General features: G+C 43.4%; 1 non-coding gene across 1 annotated transcript; it reads right to left on the bottom strand.

Moving 5' to 3' along the window:
* Positions 1–555: 555 nt before the first annotated feature.
* On the bottom strand, positions 556–694 carry LOC119937896. Its single transcript, XR_005454267.1, has one exon. It is a non-coding gene; the product is annotated as a small nucleolar RNA SNORA7 (small nucleolar RNA).
* Positions 695–8,474: the final 7,780 nt, after the last annotated feature.

Below are 8,474 nucleotides of genomic sequence, written 5' to 3'. Positions count from 1 at the left end.
TCCAGGTCCTTCTGACACCCAGGCCCATGCTCTTTCCAATGGGCCGAGCTGCTTCCAGTCAAATTTCTTTTCACTAGGTTCCAACATCTTCCTTTTATGCAAAGCTCAGTTCAGCTAACAAGGGTAGGAGGCACGGTAATCCAACAGACTAGATGCTAAATGTTCAGGGAAGCAGGGCCTCTCTCTGTCTCTACTACTAAGAAGAAGTGTGGCTTAGTGGCTACAGGGTGGGCCTGGGTGTCAGGACCTGAGTTCTAATCCTGACTCCACCACTTGCCTGCTGTGTGACTTTGGGCAAGTCACCTAACTTTTCTATGCCTCCGTTTCCTCTTCTGTTGTCTTATGCTGTTGAGTCATGTCCAATCCATAGCGACGCCATAGACATGTCTCTCCCAGAGCGCCTCACTTCCATCTGTGATCATTCTGATAATGTATCCATAGATTTTCTTGGTAAAAATACGGAAGTGGTTTACCATTGCCGCCTTCCGCATGGTAAACAAGACTCTGCCCTCGACTGTCTCCCATGACACTGCTGCCCAGGACAGGTGAGTTTTGACTTGTAGCAGATTTGCCTTCCACTCGCTAGCCACTGGCCATGCTAGGAATGGAATGGCTATGCCTCTGCTTGACTCTCCCTCCTGCAGTCGAGCCTGGTAGAGTACTGGAAATTCTCCAGGTGTGACCCTGAGAGGTCCCTCATGTGTACAGTGTGGATTTAGATTGTGAGCCCCATGTGGGACATGGACTGTGTCCAACCCGATTACCTTGTATCTACCCCAGAGCTTAGAACAGTGTCTGGCACATAGCGCTTAACAAATATCATAATTAAAAAACAATGCTATTCAGTGCCTGAGCATTAAGATCTCCACCTGCAAAATGGGAGTATGATAATAGGCCCTTCTCCCTAGGGTGCTCTATCTCCATCTGCTTTTTCAGATTGAAGCAGCGTAGCCTAGTTGACAGCGTACGGGCCTGAGAGTCAGAAGAACCTGGGTTCTAATCCCGTCTCTGTCACTTGTCTGCTGTTTGACCTTGGCAAGTCACTTCACTTTTCTGTGCTTCATTTACCTCACTTATAAAATGGGGATTAAGACTGTGAGCCCCCTGTGGGACAGGGACTGTATCCGATCTGTTTAGCTTGTATCTACCCCAGTGCTTAGAACAGTGTTTGACACATAGTAAGCACTTAAATACCATTGTTATCATCATCATTATTATTAATTTTAAGGGACCTTGTCCGTGTGCAATTTGGGAGGCAGCCAGGATCGAATCTGATTGGCTCGGCAGTGGGAAGATCGGCCACTAGTGAGGAAGGTGTATCCTTCTGGGATGTCAAAACTTTAATTAAAAATAATAACCCATATTATTATTACTAATAATGAAAATGGATTCGGGCCAACTGCTTGGGGCCTTGTGTCTGAGAAGGAGAGATGCTATCTGAAAACTCCAAATGAAGACAAGCCAGGAACCACAGTTAAGGAATTTAAAATAAAATTGAATATTCAAATGTGATCTTAACCCCAGAAAGGCAGAAATATCAGGTTAGAAGAGGAAATGCTTTGGAGCATAAGAATCCATACATTTTTTTTGGAAAATCATATAGCCAGTAGATTTGCATGAGGAGGTTAGGATAGGACCCTGTATAACAAAAACAACAACAACATCAAAAATCAGTAAATCTCACTTGGGGAAAAATTACATTTCCATTCAGCAGGCTAAGCATTTTCTTGAATAGGGTGGGTTTTGGGAGCACTGCAGATATACTCCAGAATACCCTATCATGTCCCCCTTTTTCCATTGGATCCTAGGTAGAGGAGGTCCTAGAAAATCCAAAAGCTTTAGGACACTCAGCAGGGAACTTATTCTACATCGATTCACTGCACATTTCCTAGAGCTGCTTTTCCAGAGAAGTGAGGAACAGCAGGAAAATTCACCCTGACTTCTTCCCCTGCCCCATGGGCCTGAGAGTCGGAGGACCTGGGTTCTAATCTCAGCTCTGCCGCTTGCCTTCAGTATGCCCTTGGGCAGATCACTTAACTTCTCTGAGCCTCAGTTTTCTCATCTGTAAATTGGGGGTGAAACATCTGTCCTCTCCCCCTCAGACTGTGAACCCCAGAGACCATATCTGATTTTTGTTTTTTAATGGTGTCTGTTTAACGCTATGTACCAAGCACTGTTCTAAGTGCTGGGGTAGAGACAGGCTAATCAGGTTGGACACAGTCCATATCCCACATAGAACTCATAGTCTCAATCCCCATTTTTCAGATGAGGTAACTGAAGTACAGAAAAGTGAAGTGACTCGGCCACCTTGGGTAAGTCATTAAGTCACTTCACTTCTCTGTGTCTCAGTTACCTCATCTGTAAAATGGGGATTAAGATTGTGAGCCGCACGTGGGACATAGGCTGTGCCTGCCTGATTAGCTTGCATTTACCCTAACTCTTACTACAGTACTACAGTGTATGAGAAGTGCTTAACAAATGCTAATTTAAAAAATACAATAATAATAATAAATAAGTAGTCAGCAAATACCACTGATTGATTTAACTGACAACATTGTGGCCTAGTGAAAAGAGCATGGGCCTGGAAATCAGAATGCCATGGGCTCTAATCCCAGCTCTGCCACTTCTCTGCTGTGAGACCGTGGGCAAGTCACTTTTCTGAGCCTCAGGTACCTCATTCATTCATTCAATCACATTTTTGAGCACTTACTGTGTGCAGAGCACTGTACTAAGTGCTTGGGAGAGTACAATACAATAACAAACAGACACACTCCCTGGCCACAGCGAGCTCACAGTCCAGAGGGGGAGACAGAAAGATGGAGATTGAGACTCAGTTCCACATGGGATAGGGATTGTATCCAAATTAATTTGCTTATATCCACCCCAGCACTTAATATAGTGCCTAGCACATAGTAAGCACTTAAATACTACCATTATTATTATTAATAAAAAGCACTGATAGATTTGGGAAGAACATTAACCATTTTCGGTTACTAGAAGGGCCCCTTGCAAAGTGAGATTTAGACTGCAGAAAATTTAATGGTCTCCTCATGGTCTGAAGGAGTTAATGCTCCACCCAAAATGCCTAATCTTCTACTCAAAGCAAGCTTGAATATCGAACAAATTGGACTCTCTATTAATCAATCTATACTATTTACTGAGCCCTTACTGTGTGGAGAACACTATACTAAGCATTTGGGAAAATACAACATTATTAGAAAATAAGAGATGCAACGTTGCCTAATGGTTACAGCATGGGCTTGGGAGTCCAAAGGGACTAATCCCAGCTCCCCCAGTTATCTGCCATGTGACTTTGGGGCAGTCACTTCACTTCTCTTGGCTTCAGTTACCTCATCTGTAAAATGGGGATTAAGACTGTTAAACCCAAGTGCGACAGGGACTGTATCCAACCTAATTACTTTCTATCTTCCCCCATGCTTAGAACAGTGCCTGGCACATAGTAAGTGCTTAACAAATGCTATCATCATCATCACTGTAATAAACGCTTGGGAGAGTACAATAGAACAATAAACAGACATATTCCTGGCCCACAGTGAGCTTTCCCGCCCACCAGAAACTTACAGTCTGATATTAATTATGGTACAAGTGCTACTGCCAATTGTCAGCTGTGTGACCTTGGGCAAGTCACTTAGCTTCTCTGTGCCTCAGTGACCTCATCTGTAAAATGGGGATTAAGAATGTGAGCCCCACATGGGGCAATCTGATCACCTTGTATCCTCCCCAGCACTTAGAACAGTGCTTTGCACATAGTAAGCACTTAACAAATGCATAATTAGTATTATTATTACTATGTGCCAGGCAGTGTACTAAGTGCTGAACTAAAATAGGGACAGACTTAGATAAGGGTTTTGTTAGAGCCCTTAACAAATACCATAAAAAAAAAGTAGAGGACAAATTCCCTGCTGATATTGAGTTTATGGACTACTGAATTAGGAATGGTAATGCTCATCAGGATTGATAGGAGACTCATTCAATTCCAACTAACATTGAGGAGCAGTGTGGCCTCGGTGATGGAGCATAGGCCTGAGAGTTAAGAGACCCGAATTCTAAACCCAGCCCTGCCACTTCCCTGCTGTGTGACCTTGGACAAGTCGCTTCACTTCCCTGTGCCTCATCTGCTTAGCACTAAGCGCTTAGTACAGTGCTCTGCACACAGTAAGCGCTCAATAAATACGATTGAATGAATCTGCAAAATGAGGATGCAAAACCTGTTCTCCCTCCTGCTTAAACTGGTGAGCCCCATGTGTGACAAGGATTTGACACGGATTGTGTCTGACCTGATTAACAACTTGTATCTACCTCAATGTTTATACCAGTGCTCGACACAAAGTAACACTTAACAAATACCATAATTATCAGTGTTACTGAAATTATAAGCCCCTCCACAGGTTATTACTGTGTCTAATTTCCCCTTTGTGCATTTTTTCCACTGTTTAGTGCAATACTCTGCACGAAGTAAACTACTATTAAATACTATTACTACTAACCTCCACGCCACCTAGGGATCATTTTGACATCAGCTATGGAAGCAACTTATCCTGGCTGTGGCTAAGGAATCCACATTCCTGCTGGAACCAGGCAACTGACTATCAAAAGCACCTGGACCAGTGGAACTTAATCCAGCACAGCTGCTGTGAGGTTCCCAGGTGCGGCTATTTTCCACCCCAGACCCACTGCATCACCCCTGTCCTTGGGCACTCAAGCCCTAAAATCCATCCCCTGCAAACACCACTTACGAACATTTCTTTCAAGTCAGTTGCTTCCTCCTACCTACAATTTATTTTAATGTCATCTCCCACAAGGTTGCAAGCTCCTCAAGGGCAGGGATGGTTCTTAATATCAACCCCTCCCACATGCACTGCATTATTTTATGGTATTTCTTAAGGGCTTAGTATGTGCCAGGCACTGTTCTAAGTGCTGGGGAAGATAAGTGTTAATCAAATTGGAAAGTCCCTGTCCTACATGGGGCTCACGGTCTTAATTCTCAGTTTACAGATGAGGGAACTGAGGCACCAAGAATTTAAATATCATGCCCAAGGTCACACAGTAGACAAGTGGCTTCTCACAGTACAATGCTCTTCACACAGTCAGCACTCGATAACAATCAATTGCTACATCCTAGACATTCCCCCTCATTGCCCATTATTGTACATTCCATTACCATCTTCAATCCATTGGTACATGTGTTTATGCTGTACACTGTAAGCTCCTTGTGGGCAACGAACTTGTCTCACAACTCTGTTGTAATCCCCAGAGTGCTTAGTACAATGCTCTGCATACAACACATGTTTAATCAATACCACTGATTGATTGATATGCAATTACTTACTTTGTAAATGTAAGTCTGTCCCTCTTTTAGTTCAGCATTCAGTAAACTGCCTGGCACATAGTATGCACTTATACCATAATTAATATTAGATATTAGGTATATTAGATATTAATGTTATTAAGCTCCTGGTGGGCAAGAAAGCTCATTGTGGGCCAGGAATATGTCTGTTTATTGTTCTATTGTAGTCTCCCAAGTGCTTATTACAGTGATGATGATGCTAGTATTTGTTAAGCACTTGCTATATGCAAAGCACTGTTCTAAGTGCTGGGGGATACAAGGTGATCAGATTGTCCCATGTGGGGCTCACAATCTTAATCCCCGTTTTACAGATGAGGGAAACAGGCACAGAGAAGTTAAGTGACTTGCCCAAAGTCACATAGCCGATTAGTGGCAGAACCGGGATTAGAACCCATGACCTCTGACTCCCAAGCCCAAGCTCTTTCCACTGAGCAACGCTGCTTCTCCGCTTTGCACACAGTTAAGTGCTCAATCAATACAACTGAATGAAATAAGTGTCATATCTCAGTTTTGTACTAAGTGCTTAGTACAGTGCACCGCTCTCAGTGGGTGCTCAATAAGCACTTGCAATACTGAGCTGCTCCTAATCTCTGCTTCCCAACCAAGGGACTTGGAAAATACAAGTTCTGGAATCCTCAGACTTATTTCCCAGCAACAGGGATCCGAGGAAACCTAACCCAGCCACAGAAGCAAGGGGACAATGGGCTGAGGTCATAAAAGTCCCAGAAGTGGAGGGTCGCTCAGCTTTTGGGAGTTGACTGGATGCTTTCATTTTAATAGATACGTTGGCTTTCAAATGAATTAAATGAGTCCTCCAGACTGGAAGGTCCCTTGAGGGCAGGGAACATGTCTACCGACTCAGAGAAAAGCAGCGTGATCTAGTGGAAAGAGCAAGGGCTTGGGAGTCAGAGGACCTGGGGTCTAATCCCAGTTCCTCCACTTGTCTGATCTGTGACCCTGGGCAAGTCACTTCACTTCTCTGGGACTCAGTTACTTCAGCTGTAAAATGAAATAACTTGACTTCTTCTGTAAATTAGGGATTAAGATGGTGAGCCTCGCGTGGGACAACCTGATTACCTTGTATCTACCCCAGCACTTAGAACAGTGCTTGGAATATAGGAAGAATATATAGAATATATAGTAAGAATATAGTAAGTAATATAGTAGAATATAGTAATATACAAATACCATCATCATTATTATTATTATTCATCTGCAAAATGGGAAGTAAGACTGAGTCCTGTGTGGGACAGAACTATGCACAAAACAATTAGTTTGTATCTACCCCGGAGCTCAGTACAATACCAGGCACACAGTATTCACTTAATGCCACCATTATCATTATCATATTATTATTGTATTGTACTTTCTCAAGTGCTTAGTACAGGTCTCTGCACACAGTAAGTGCTCAATAAATTCCACAGATTGATTGAAATTATCTCCACTAAAGTAGATTAAAATGCCCTCCTGTCAAGAGTGCGGGCCTGAGAGTCAGAGCACCTGAGTTCAAATCCCTGCTTCACCACTTGCTTGTGGTGAGATCTCAGGCAAATCACCTAACCCCTCAGTGCCTCCGCTTACTCATCTGTAAAATGGGGGTTCAATGCTGGTTCTTCCTACTACTTGAACCGTGAGTCCCATATGGGATGGGGACTGCATCAACCCCAGTGTTTAGTACAGTCTTTGTCCCAACAAATGCTCAACGAACACAAACTCTGAGCTTTAGGGGCCCAGACTTTGGGGCAAAGAGACCTTGTGAGGCACTCGGGGTAGTTGAACAGGTATAGTATTCTAAGCTGTTCAGTTTCCTTTTAAATAAATCCATCAGCCTGAGTCCCAGACCAGCAAAGCGGCCAAGCAGATTCCTCTTTACGCCTAGCTCATTTATGCCCCTGTACCTCATTCAAATGAGACATGAAGAGCTCCAGACCAGAAAAGCCACTTATCCAGTAAGGTGGAGTTGCATAGCAACCCTAACCACCATCCCCAGCTAATCCTCATTGCCCTCAATTGTCTTGGAGATCTACCTGCCAATTGGCACAAAGGAAGCAGTGTTTCCTAGTGGATAGAGCACTGACTGGCCTGGGGGTCAGAAGGACTTGGGTTCTAATCCCTGCTCTGCCACTTGTCTGCTGGGTGACCTTGGGCAAGTCACTTCACTTCTCTGTGCCTCAATTACCTCATCTGTAAACTGGGCATTAAGACTGTGACTCCCATGTGGGATATGGACTGTGTCCAACCTGCTAGCTTGATTGATTCCACCCTTTTGTCAACCCTTGAATCCAGAATTCAATCTTGAAATGCATAGCTAGCAGGGCTTAGAACAGTGCCTGTCACATAAGTGCTAAGTGCTTAATTTATTACTCTATTTATTTATTTATTTTACTTGTACATATCTATTCATTTTATTTTGTTAATATGTTTTGTTTTGTTCTCTGTCTCCCCCTTCTAGACTGTGAGCTCACTGTTGGGTAGGGACCATCTCTATATGTTGCCAACTTGTATTTCCCAAGCGCTTAGTACAGTGCTCTGCACACAGTAAGTGCTCAATAAATACAATTGATTGATTGATTGATGTAGTGCTCTGCACACACTATGACTGAATGAATTGAATAAACATAATAAATGATGGTATTCATTAAGCACTTTCTGTGTGCCAGACTCTGTTCTAAGTGCTCCAGGGGATACAAGCAAATCAAGTTGGACACAGTCCCCGTCCCATGTGGGGCTCACAGTCTCAATCCCCATTTGACAAATGAAGTAACTGAGGCCCAAAGAAGTGGAGTGACTTGACTAAGATCACACAGCAGACAAGTGGGGGAGTGGGATCAGAACTCATGACCTTCTGATTCCTAGGCCCAGGCTTTATCCACTGCACCATGCTGCTTCTCTAATAACATAGTAAGCACTTAACAAATTCCATAACAAAAAAAAACCAAAAGGGCTCAATAAATACCATCATTAGTATGATTGGTGACTGTCACAAGAGACATCTCCTTAGTCTCCAAAGTAGCCCAAGGTAGGGTGAGAAAGTATTACCAGGAGAGTTCTTCTAAGCAGCCTTTCCTGTAGACTGTAAACTCCTTTTTTATATTTGTTAAGCGTT

Source organism: Tachyglossus aculeatus, chromosome 15 (assembly GCF_015852505.1).
Source record: "Tachyglossus aculeatus isolate mTacAcu1 chromosome 15, mTacAcu1.pri, whole genome shotgun sequence".
Lineage (NCBI taxonomy): Eukaryota > Metazoa > Chordata > Mammalia > Monotremata > Tachyglossidae > Tachyglossus > Tachyglossus aculeatus.
Note: the sequence above shows the minus strand (reverse complement) of the source record. Positions and strands in the feature narration are given on the sequence as shown.